This window comes from Morus notabilis, unplaced genomic scaffold (assembly GCF_000414095.1).
Source record: "Morus notabilis unplaced genomic scaffold, ASM41409v2 Scaffold1175, whole genome shotgun sequence".
Taxonomy (NCBI): Eukaryota; Viridiplantae; Streptophyta; class Magnoliopsida; order Rosales; family Moraceae; genus Morus; species Morus notabilis.
The window spans coordinates 237271-251130 of NW_010365976.1; the positions used below are offsets into that span (position 1 = coordinate 237271).

A 13860-nucleotide genomic window follows, 5' to 3' on the forward strand; every position below is an offset into this window, starting at 1 on the left:
TATTATCAGATTTTGTTATCGAATGTACTGGTGTCTATTTTTATTTCCATGAATCCTTGATTTCCAACAGATGACTTCTGATCTGGCGGTTTTTAAAAAATTCGGTATGCATAACAATCTCCGTACGATCCGGTACGGTAGTCAAGTAGTCTTTTTTTATTTTTTCGACGATTTCCGACGAAAGTTTGATCATTAACAAGTCGCAATTAGGGGGAAAAAAAAGATTTCATTTGACTAGAACAATATTCAGCAGTAGTACTAAAACGTTATTGATCCCCTTGGTGGGTACAATATTTTTTTTCTCCTTTATTTTTCTCCGGTTATGTATATGAACGGTGCCGGAGGCGGAGGACAGTACTGGCCGCCCGTCGTAGACAGTGGGGACGGAGGCTTTTTTGGAGGCGGTGGTGGCGATGGAGGCGGAGGAGACGGGGGTGGCGGGGGCGGCGGTGGGGCGTTTTGAGTGCATGGTGTGCACTTCTCCTAAATATTAACTATCAACTATCAAGCTATATGTTGCGTGATTTTTATGCTCGCAAGTGTACGTGCCGAACAAGTAATAAAATGTTAGTAGAGTATCGTTCTCATGGAAAAAGTTATCAATATTTTTCTCAATAAGATCCAAGAGATGCAACGTAAATAAATTTAATGGTTTGATTCGATTACAAAGACTAAAAGAATTGCAATAAACGCAAGCAAATAAATGCGCACTCAGTTATCAAAGGAGAAAATCAATCTATGCGAGGGACTGGGACTCAATTTCCCCTTCACTGCAACCTGGGCTATTTATGTTATGACTTTTGCTACAGCAATGCTGTCAATTAACCTGAACACGAACGTTACACAAAGATCTTCTGACCTACTTATGATTTCGCCTCTTTACTCATATTTCAACATATTCCTATGAGAAATCTAAACATAAAGGTTAAGTTAAGCATAGGTTTCAATTGGGCTATGTTAGACAAATGTATATTCCTATACTACTCGCAAATCAACTAGATTTCTTTGTGAAATTTAGCTAAACAACACATTGTTCAATATTGGTCTAATTCCAATCAACTTTCCAGCAAATTGAACTCACAATATTATGTTTTAGATAATAAACAAAAATGAACGATAAAGAGTATATTGAACAAACTACATCAACATTAATATAGCAAAAGTGAGCATATACAATGTTAGTAACAGATCCGGGTACTTTATCATCTCAGCCAAGTAAATTTAGCTCATACTTGTTCTGTTAACTTCAACAAAATAATCAACCATGAATTGAATACAGAGAAAGAGGAAAGATAAACCAAAATGAGGATAACAACGGTAAAGACAAGGTGAGGCTAGGGGGTTTCCTCCCGTGGCTTCCCTCCTTCAGATTTCCAACCAAGTTAGTCTCCTCCCGTGGCTATTTTTCCTTTCTCCCTTGTTCTCTCATTTTCTTTTCACTCTCTACTGCCTCAGGCTTTTTTACTCGGGGTGCTCTCTCTGGTTTCTATTTTCTCCTATTGCTTCCTTTAATGCTTCCTGCGGCGCCCCCCTCTCTTGTGGGTTTCCAGGTGCATTCCTCTTTAGGGCAACCAAGGATGCTGAGGTGACACCTATTCAGATGTTGAGTCCAGCTGACTAAGTAACAAATCCGTCTTGTGCACTCTTTGTCCTAATTCTATGTTGTCACATTTTTGCTGTAGCAAATGCTGCAGCATTTATCATGACAAAACTTACAAATCAGAAATGACACCCTTTTGGACACAAGTCAGCAATTTTCTTCCAAGTTAGCACAGAAACCGCACACAATTGACTCTCAGTAGAGAGCACCACATGAGCAAATAAGGCAGAAAATTAACAACTAAACCTTTGGATGAGCCAACTATAAGCCTAGAAATGCCTAAAATAACTCTAATTCCTATAGTTATCACTATATTGTGATTCATCAACAATTAAGCAATGCTATATTGAACGATTAACTAAAAGTTATAATTCACAATGCTATATTGTGATTCATGGATTAAATCAAGATCAAAATCAGTAAACTATCAAGCGTAAACTCTTTTATGTCATCAACAATTAAGCAACCAACCATAAGAGTATATGCAGGCCTTATATAAATATACATCACTAGCTACTACAAGCACAAGATTTTTACAATACCCACATACAAAATTAAGTAAAGAAGATAGTAGAGATACAAAATTTACCTGTCCAACACTCAAAAGGGTACAAGCCTGGGGTGACGTATGTCCAGAATTTGCACCTTCTGAGATGTAAAATACCAAACTTAGCAACATAATAATAACATTCAAAAGGCATTATAATGGATTAAATTAAACACAAAAAAAAAAAAGAATCATGATCTGGTTATTTGAAGAAAGAAACAAAATAAAAATGTATAATAGAGCAAAAAAGATAAACATGAAAAAAGGGTGATAAAAAAAGAAAGACATAAAAGAAATAAAACATAAAAAAAAACGGAAAGTTTGAAAAGAAGGGGGAGGGGGTGAAAAGTTAAAAGAAAAAGGGGAGGAAAAAAAAACTCACTAACGAAACATTCTGTTAGTGGGGGAGGAGAATTCAAAAAATGGATTCTCCTTTACTATGTACGTAAAAGATTTAGGATTTATTCATAAAGTATACTTTAATTTTTAATCTCATCAAATAAATACCATCACATTACATTAAATATATAAATTAATACATTTATTCAGTTAACACTTACTTTAACCTTTGAAATGTCTAAAATACCCTTCAAAAGAAAAATATAAATGCTGAAGAAAGTCTAATCCATACGAAAAAAAAATTAAAAAAAATGAACAGACGAACAAAAAGAAGAATGCTACAACAAAAATTTTAAGCAAAAAAGGAACAACCCCTTCGATTCTTTGACGATCTCACCAGCATGTTCGATGATCTCGTGTCATCTTCGGTCCCCTCCGACTTTCCCTCCCCTTTGATGAGATCAAAAGACACGTTCCCCAAGCCCCTAGGAGATTTCGACGATCACTGACATTGATGGCGTAGTAGATTTTGAGAGCAGCACTGACTTTAACGGCGAGAACGATCATGTTATCACTGTCAAAGAGAGGTTGGTTTGACTTCTAGGTTAGGAGGCGCTAGCATATATGGTCAAGGTTGGTCTCCTTTTTATACTTTTGCTCTTTTCTGTAAATTTCTTGTTTTGTTGAAGAAGATGGTTCGATTTTGGTAAAGTCAGGTTTTGGGTTATTCAGGTTGGTTTTAGGCTCCGTTTGATTCATGGGTTCAAACTCATAGTTTTAATTTTTTTACAGCGTTTTTTCTCATAAAAAATTTGAATTTAAAAAGTTCTCACTAATGAATTATCGCACAAAATTTAAATATAGAATTAAAATCACTGATTTGAATTTATGAACTAATAATCTCTTAATCTCCATGGTGTTGCGCTAATTCATGGGATCACATGAATGATTTCATAGTGAATACATCTGGCTATACTTTACAGTTTACTGGTGCTAGATTGTTGATAAATGTGGGAGGTGGATAATTAGTAATGGCAAATTTGGATAATTTTGGTTGGTTTTCTCAAGTCCACGGTGGTTCTCAAAAAAAAAAAAAAAAAAAGTGTTTCTTTTGTTTTGTTTTTTTTTTTTGTTTTTGTTCTTGTTTTTGTTTCTTTTTGCAAACCGTCTCTTCATTTGTGTTTTTAGTAATTGTTATTTCTAATTTTTATTATTTCTTTCTTTTAAGGGTGATTTGGGCATCTTGAGTCAAAATTATAAGTTTGTGTGAGAAAATGTATAAATTTGTGTATTAAATGTAATATGACGATATATATTTGATGCAATTAAAAATTGAAGGTATACTTTTTAACTAACTCTAAAATACAAGATAGAAAAAGGTAAATAATCATATTTTTTATCTATAGGTGAAAATTGTCATTTTCTGTTGGATTAATTTTTTACTTCTCAGATTTATGCATATCAGTATCAAAAATTTACAGCTCGACCTAGGATGAATGCTCTAAATCACACGATTAAAAACAAACCTAATATTTAAGACACAATTCTTACAAGTGGAACAAAATAGTTTTCTCCGCCATAAATGCACCCTTAATTAAATTCAACATTTATTCTTGTGTGTTTGTTAAGAGTGGTTCTATTTACACTCATTTTTATTCTCTACACTCCCCTTATAATTACACACATAATTTTTGAATAATTAAATTTACTTTTTCACACCTTGTATTTCAAAATTACCCTTAACTATTTTTATACAATTATTAATGGTGGTTTTATTCACAATCTCTCTTTATTCTCTACACTCCTCTAACTATAAACCCTCACATAACTTAATATTTTACTATAATATCATTATTTATTTATCACTGTCTATTTTAGGTTCAAAAATAATAATTAAAAAAGTAATTAAAAAAGCAAAAACGAAAAAGAACATATGAACACACGCAGCAAAATATACAATTGACATATGATCAAACCAAATGGAAAAAGTGCATATGAGCACAAGCAACAAAGAAATTCTCTACACTCCTCTAACTATAAACCCTCACATAACTTAATATTTTACTATAATATCATTATTTATTTATCACTGTCTATTTTAGGTTCAAAAATAATAATTAAAAAAGTAATTAAAAAAGCAAAAACGAAAAAGAACATATGAACACACGCAGCAAAATATTCAATTGACATATGATCAAACCAAATGGAAAAAGTGCATATGAGCACAAGCAACAAAGAAAACAACGAAGAAGAAAATCAGAAAAATGATTCAGAATCAGAGACAAATACAAAAAATAAACATCTCCTAAACGAAAAAGGTGAGGAAAAAAAAACTCACTAACGAAACATTCCGTTAGTGGGGAGGAGAGTCCGAAAAATGGATTCTCCTTTAGTATGTAGATAAAAGATTTAAGGTTTATTCATAAAGTATACTTTGATTTTTAATCTAATCAAATAAATACTATCACATTACATTAAATATACAAATTCATACATTTAGTCAGTCTACACTCTACTTTAACCTTTGAAATGTCTAAAATACTCTTCAAAAGAAAAATAGAAATGCTGAAGAAAGTCTAATCCAAATGAAAAAAAAAAAATTAAAAAAAATGAACAAATGAACACAAAGAAGAATGCTAAAACAAAAATTTTCAGCAAAAAAAAGGGACGACCCCTTCAATTCTTTGACAATCTCTTCGATTCTTTGACGATCTCACCAACATGTTTGATGATCTCGTGTCATCTTCGGTCCCTTCCGACTTCCCTTCCCCTTTGATGAGATTAAATGACATGCTCCCCAAGCCCCTAGGAGATTTTGACAAGCACTGACATTGATAGCGTAATAGATTTTGAGAGCGGCACCAACTTTGACGGCGAGAACAATCATGTTATCATTGTCAAGGATAGGTTGGTCTAATTTTTAAGCTAGAAGCCGCAAGCATATTTGGTTAAGGTTGGGCTCCTTTTTATTCTTTTGGTGTTTTCTGTAAATTTCTTGCTTTGTTGATGAAGCCGGTTCGATTTTAGTAAAGTCAGTTTCTCAGTTATTCAAGTTGGTTTTAGGCCCCGTTTGGTTCACGAGTTTAAACTCATTATTTTGATTTTTTTACAGTATTTTTTCTCACAAAAATATTGAATTTAAAAAGTTTTCATCAATGAATTATCTCACAAAATTTAAATGCAAAATCAAAACTACTGATTTGAACACCCGAATCAAGCAGACCCTTAATCTCTATGGTGTTGCACTAATTCATGGTGTCACATGTATGATTTCATAGCGAATACATCTGGCTATACTTTACTGGTGTTTGATTGTTGATATATGTGGGATGTGGATAATTAGTAATGGAAAATTTGGATAATTTTGGTTGTTTTTTAAAAAAAAAAAAAAAAAAAAAAGAAGGTCACCGTCTCTTCATTTGTGTTTTTAGTAATTGTTATTTCTAATTTTTATTATTTCTTTCTTTTAAGGATGATTTGGGCATTTTTGAGTCAAAATTAGAAGTTTTGGCGAGAAAATGTATTAATTTATGTATTAAATGCAATATGACGTTTTGTATTTGATGTAATCAAAAATTGAAGGTATACTTTTTGAATAACTCTAAAATACAGGATATAAAAAGATAAATAATCCTATTTTTTATCTATAAGTGAAAACTGTTGTTTTCAATTAGATTAATTTTTTACTTGTCCCTAATATTTAAGACACAATTCTTACGAGTGGAACAAAATAGTTTTCTCCGTCATAAATACACCCTTAATTTAATTCCGCATTTATTCTATGTGTTTGTTAAGGGCGGTTCTATTTACACCCATTTTTATTCTCTACACTCCCCTTGTAATTACACATAATTTTTAAATAATTAAATTTATTTTTTACACACCCTTATATTTTAAAATTACCCTTAACTATTTTTATAAAATTATTAATGGTGGTTTTATTCACAATCTCTCTTTATTCTCTACACTCCTCTAACTATAAACCCTCACATAACTTAATATTTTACTATAATATCATTATTTATTTATCACTGTCTATTTTAGGTTCAAAAATAATAATTAAAAAAGTAAATAAAAAAGCAAAAATGAAAAAGAACATATGAACACACGCAGCAAAATATACAATTGAGACATATGATCAAACCAAATGGCAAAAGTGCATACGAGCACATGCAACAAGGAAAACAACGAAGAAGAAAAAAATATTGAATCGACTTTGTAATAAGCAAAAAAAAAAAGAAAGGTAAAATAGTAATTAAGTTTAAAAAATGAAATAACTAGCAAATGAATATAAACATAAAACAAAAAAAAAAGAGTCATGAATTTCATAACTTTTTAGAATAGCTATTGAAAGTTGAAAAATAGGGTTTTAGATATTAGGATTTTCATGAAAAAAAATCATAAAAATTCGGATTTTTTTTTTAAAAAAAATCATGAAAATTTAACATAACTTCACATAACTTTTTGGAATAGTCATTGAAAGTTGAAAATTAGGATTTTGTCATGAATTTTAAAATAAAAATAATTTATAATTTGAGAATATGACGTGCATTTGGGTTGTGAGGAGACGAAAAAAAAACTCTATCATTAGTTTTCTTTTTCAAGTATGATTTAATTTTTATTTAATTGTCATGTGTCCTTTTTTATCATTTTATGTGAGGATATTTTGTAATAGAAATTTTAATTTAAAAAGGAGTGTGGAGAGTAAAAAGTTGCGTGTGCATCGAGCCTCTCTCTTGCTAATCAAAAAGTATTCCTTATATTTTGAAACTATTCCAACTCTACGTTTTTCAAAATAGTTAAAAAAAAAAAAAAACTAGTCAAAGTTTTTAAATTCTAAAAAACACTTCAGTAATTAGTATTTAAATATTATTTGTCCTTAATTACTCAAGTTTTTTTTTTTATACAACAAGAAATTAAACTCGTAACCCTCTAACCCAATCCCACCCCACCCAAATCCCAATGTCACTAGACCATAGGCACTTAAGATTTTCTTTAATAAACCAAAGCTAAATAAAACCAAGGAAAAAAAAAAAAAAGAACCAGTGGGTTTGGACGATCATAGAGCATAATCTAGTATGAGACATAAGTGAAAATATGACTAGTCATGTGTGGATGACAAGGGCGTTGTGTCGGATCAATTTGACATGTCAAAATACGGCTAATTGAAATAGAATTATTATATTTAAAATTTTAAGTTTTAAATTGACTTTTGAAAACTTAAGGGATAATTTTTAGGACATATTTATGCACTATATCCTGACTTTTTAAGTTGGATTGACTTTTGTTATGGGTATTAAAATTATTATAAAATATACCACAGTGACATCACTTAAATTTTGTGTAGTGAGTAAAATTATGCTTGTATTTTTTTGTATTTGATTCGATATCATTGGATTTTGAGAGAGTTTGTGGTTTTTTAAGTATATATTTATGATTTTTATAGATTTTATAATTTTTAAGTGTTTTTTACTGTCATTTTTTTATCATAATTTATGTCTACTGACATATGTCAATTCAAACTTAGGGTCCGTTTAGTTCACTGATTTGAGTTTTTAATTTGAGTTAAGATGTGACTTTATGTGAGAGTTTTTTACTGTAGCAAAAAAATTAGATGTGACTGTTTCTAAGAGTTTTTTACTGTAACAAAACTCAAATTTTAAACTCAAATCAGTAAAATGAACGGGACCTTAAAATATGTGATATTCCTGTAAAGTACTCGTAATTTTGAGATGATTTAACGAACACATAAAGGCAAACATGAGATTTAGTTAAAACTCAAGGGTATTTTTTGGATTTTTTTTTCGTTCCGTTTTTGTACAACCCATCATTTTTTTAGTGGTCATTGTCTCATTGAAATGTCCTTCCCCCTCGTTGTACATTTAGCAAAATTGTTTTTCTGGCACAATATCATTTTGTTTGTTTTTTGGAGTTTTTAAAGTAAATGGTTGTTTTTTAAGCATTTTTAATAAATGACCTCAATTTTGTTAAATTAGAAAAACAAAAATATATTATATATGGAAATGGTTAATCAATAATGCATTAATTTATGGTTTATCACTTATTAACCAATATCAATCAATGATTAAATAATTTAAATCAATAATTTAGTAGCTTATCCGTGAGAAACTATTAATAAATCAATGATAAACTATTGGTATATTATTAATTAACTAATGTAAAAAATCAATTTATCTAAAATAAAGTTCGATCATTCAACTAAACAAAATTAATTACTAAATGAAAAACGTCCTAATTTACTTTCACGCCTTAATTTACTTTCACGCCTCTTGTATCTCCTTGCTCACTTCATCTAATATTTTTCTTTTCTTTTCTTTCTTTCTTACTAGTGCTATGGACGAATTCATATCAATGCAAATAATTAAATGAAATTCAGAATTTTTTTTTTCATGCTTATAATTTGATTCTTGTGTTATGCCTATTGCTTTTCATTTTTCAATCTATATCCTAAGCTGATTTCTGTTTTCTATAATATGCAATGCAATGCTAAATATAATTTTATATGTTTATAATGTAGAGTAACCATATTTCAACTTTTAGTATGAAAGAAAATAGTGATTAACAAAATCTAATTACTAATTGGTTATCATAATTTAGATGATTAATTAGGTGTGATTAAAAAAATCTAATTACTAATTAGTTATCTTAATATTAAGATAGTTAGCATAATATAATTTTTTTTTTTTTGAAGTTCAACGCACAAAAATCTACTAAAAGGGTAATAAGTAAATTTATAACAGTTTATTCTGATTCTGGGCGTAAGTAAACACATGAATGAGATTGAGACTAATTCCGACTCTAATTCCTGAAACCTACGTAAACAACTTATTCTGACTCTGATTCATGTCCACTCCAAATCCTCTCTACTCCGATTACGGATAAATAAACATGCCATAAACGTTACCAAACATGTTTTTTGTTTTTTATTTGTAAAATAAAAGCAAAATGTAGTTATTGTTTTTTATTTGAAACACAAAAGCAAAAAGTAATTCCCGGTTAGCAGGGAATGAAATTGGGCAGTTTGCTTTGGTTAAAAAAAAAAAAAAAAACTTCATGGAACCAAACCAAGTAAAATGTTAAGTTTTGTAATTTCAAACCCAAAACTAAAAGAAAAACGTATTTTGTTGATAGTTACATGATACGATGAATTGAAAATGATGAAACTGAATTCGTTTACTTTTTTCGTCACAACATTTCTTATTCTTCTTCTTTCGCTTTTTTTATTTTTAACAAACATATGTATAATAATTTATCAATTCATCCTAAAAGTTTAAGCTATTAGGATATTGACCAACAATAGTTTTATACTTTAACACTCCCTTTCAGTGTGGGCTGAATAATGTGCAATCGTATGGGTAAATTAATTAGAAAGTCCAACACATGATGACAATTTAAATGGGGACAAAGAGTGTAATTATGATGGTTTGAATTCAGAACCTCCCGCTCTGATACTATGTTATGTTACTAATTCATCCCAAAAATTTAAGCTATTAAGAGGTGGACCAATAATAATTTTATACTTTAACAAATAATGCACAGATTAACTTTATAAATGTTACTTAAACTACGTATCCTCGTTCGATATGTTTTTTGAATTTTTCAAAGAGTTCATTTCATTTACTATGTAAAGCCATTTAAAATAATCTTGTATTAACTTATGAGTTTCATAAATGTCTTTTAGATATTATTTATTCTGTTTCAACTTGCCAGATATTTTAAAAATTAGAGGATAAATTTATATTAAAATAATAGCTTAGAGGACAAGTTATTTTAAAATCAATAGCTCAACCAGTAATATTATGAATTACAAGAGCGAAATATGCCACTTTCAAATTTTATTATCATGTTGAATTAAGATATATAGTTCGTGGGTGTTCATCGAATTACTCCATAATGCATCAATGATAAAAATAAAATAAAAAAGCATTTTACCAATTAGTTGGTTAAATAAAAGAGCCAAAATCCATTTTTAAGAGATAAAATTTGTTATGGTAAAACATGTTGTTAGTACTCTGTATTTTAAACAATATTAAAAAAGTACACACTTTTAAAGAAACGTTATTTTAGTATTTTAAGACCGATTTTTAGGACGCACAATGTTCAAAATATTATTTTTATTAATTAAATAGAAACTAATAATCTTAAAAATATTTTCTAAAAATAAGTTAACTTATTCCAATTTTTTAATTTTTAAATATTATAGTATCTTTAGAATTTTTTTTTAAAAACGTTATTAGTTTGTTATTAGTTAGTGAGAATGGATATTTTATATCTCAAAAATCGGTCTCATAATATTGAAAGATTATTCTTTTAAATGTGAATTTACCATTTTCGTATTATTAAAATCACATAACACTAACGAAATGTTTAACTATAATAAAGAGTACTAAAATGATAATATGACTTTAATTATTTTAAAGACAAGAGCCAAATAAAAGAATATTTTTAAGCCATGTTCATTTCACCGATTCGAGTTTTACTATAGTAAAAAACTCTTAAAAACAGTCACATCTAATTTTTTTGTTACAGTAAAAAACTCACTTAAAATCACATCTCAACTTGAATTAAAAAGTTAAATCATGGTTCAAAACGAGCCATTAATAATATGTGTATACATAGGCTGATACACATACAAGAAAAGTAATTCACATTTTTTAATTTACCGGCCACCAGAGGGAAGTGACTAGGCAACGGACGATCAGGGGTGCGGGAAGGTTGTGTTCATGGAAGACAGATAGGGCATGGCGAAATTGCTAAACCCTTCTCCCTTAGCAAACGTCAAACCACCTGCGCAGAGTCCCAACGTGGACAAGTCCGGCATTGCAACGTCCCTCTCCAAGTACTGCACCACCTGCCTCATGCTTTGTGATGCCCAAAAATTCTCACATACGAGTTGGCCAATGCATTGCATACATTCATGGCATAATATACATGATTTATAAGTTTGACATTCTATTGAGATGCATTGTTATGTTATTAGTGTATATGAAGTAGTTATTGAGCATAATGTTTTGATGAAATGATAGGATTGCTCGAAGGTGGAATAGTAGAAAATAGATTTATAATAGTGGTTTTTATGAATTACAAAGAGTTTAATTGGTGATGAAGTTTTGAAAAAGTTAAGTATGGATTTTGTTCATTAGTTGGACCCACATGTGGTACAAAATTCCTTACAATAAGAACATAAGAGTATGAAACCAATTTCAAGAGGTTGATATAGAATTTCACATGAACTATTGAACTAGAACACACTAGAAAACTCTATTTTGCTCGAAATTTGGTGCTCGGGTTTTTGAGTCTTGATTGAGGCTTTTGTTGGCTTGTAAGTGACTTAAGAAAATTTATTATCTCATGCTTGAAGATGTTAGGAAGGATTTTACAAATATTGGTTAAGTTCAATGATGAACGGACATGAACAAAAGTGGATCATTTTAGTCATACCGAGTTTTTTTGATATGAGCAAGTACACCTAAACTAGTATGTCAATTGAATGGTTATGACCTACTATGTAAATGGAATTTAGTGTGAGTGTTTAACACCCTATTAAGAAGGTGATCAAGCAGAAATAAGGGACACGTGATCAGCCAAGGTGATTTTCCTTAATGATGACTAAGTTGCTTCTTTGATTGCTTAAGGGATATAAGCTACTAGATCAATCTTCATCACACTTATTCATCTTCCCCGACCTCTCTCTGACAAAAATCCGCTTCTCAAGCTGTTAACTTAAGAAAATAAGAATTTCCTTGGTGGTTTGTCAAGTTTGGATGCCAAATTTCAAGAAAAACCTAACCTAGTCAAGGTAAGGGCCTGTTTTGGTTTGGAAGATGTTTGGTGTTGGTTCAGTGGGTTTCGCTTCAATTTTACTGAGATATTTACACCACATAATCTTTCATATGTCAGGCACAACCACATAAAAGGATTTAATCAAACTCAATTGGGAGGCGGTGGTTTCAAGTTTGTTTTGGTGGCAGCCCTGAAACAGGTTGGTTCAACAAGTGACTCCGATTTATATTTATTTCTCTAGGCTAGAGAGCTCCGTTTGAGCTGAAATTTTGAGGGAATACTATCGTAGGTGTTATCAAATAGATCCTAAAATATCTCATTAAAATACTGTGAAATTTGGGTGTTATGACCTTTTTACCGAACATGGTTTAGTGAATGGAATGATAATGTGATTATGAGCATATTTTATTTTATCTTGGGATATTACATTCAAAACAGGTGACTTTTAGCTTTGGGGAGTGTTAGAAATAAGGAGAAATGCTGTCAAAATTTTTAGAAAATTTTTGGAACCAAGAAGGATCCAAATTTAGGGCTAAACCCACCCCGTAGGCCATACCATGACCACTGGATATGCCTCTACTCCAACAAGAAAACACATAATCCACCAATATCACGTCCTCCGCTGAAGTCCGTCCTTCTATTGGCCTTCTACTGCTGACGACTTCGAGGAGGAACGCCCCGAAGGCGAAGACATCAGTGCTCATCGTCGCCTTTCCGGTTCTAGTATGTTCTGGCGAGAGATATCCTACGGTTCCGGCGACGTGCGTGGTTTGAGGATCGGTCCCGTGATCGTATAACCTCGCCAAACCGAAATCCCCTAATTTTCCGTTCAATTCTCCGTCGAGAACACATTACTCGCCTTGACGTCGCGATGAACAGCGACTTGTTCCCACTCTTCGTGGAGGTAGAAAAGGCCGGCAGTGACGCCTTTTATGACTCGGAATCTCTGACTCCAATTGAGTGTCGTTTTTGGTTGGTCGTAGAGGTACTTGTCTAAGCTCCCATTAGGCATGTAATCATAGACCAACAGAAGTTCCTCTTTTCGGCGACAATAGCCTAAATGGGGGACTAGATTCCGGTGTCGCAGCCAGCCGATACTAGCGATTTCCGCGACGAATTCTCTCATCCCTTGTTTTGATTCATGAAAAACTTTCTCAACAGCAATCTCTGTTTTTGTTGTGGGTAACACTCCTTTGTAGACACTCCCAAATCCTCCTCTCCCCGAAAGCTCTTTTTCCTTGAACCCCTTCGTAGCAATATACAAGTGTTTGTATTTGTACCTTTGAGGCCCATATTCAAGTTCCCAATCTTCCACCAATTCAGCAAACTTTCTCTTCCTTTTAATGAAATAAACCACCCCCAAAATTCCGACCCCGGCAAATGATAGACAAATCGCCGGCAATCCAATTGTCAAGAGCTTCGATTTTGGCTTCGGTTTTATCCGAGGTAGCTTCAGAAGCTCGGAGATGTCAAGGTCTTCAACTTGACCATTGAGCTTAAAGCTCCAACCAAGTATGTAAAGAGAAATAGGGACAGTGCCAGTGGAGGAGGAAAAACCAACGTACATGGT

General features: G+C 31.5%; 1 pseudogene; it reads right to left on the reverse strand.

The window, feature by feature from the left end:
• Positions 1 to 11166: 11166 nt before the first annotated feature.
• LOC21392802 lies at positions 11167 to 13860 on the reverse strand (annotated as a pseudogene).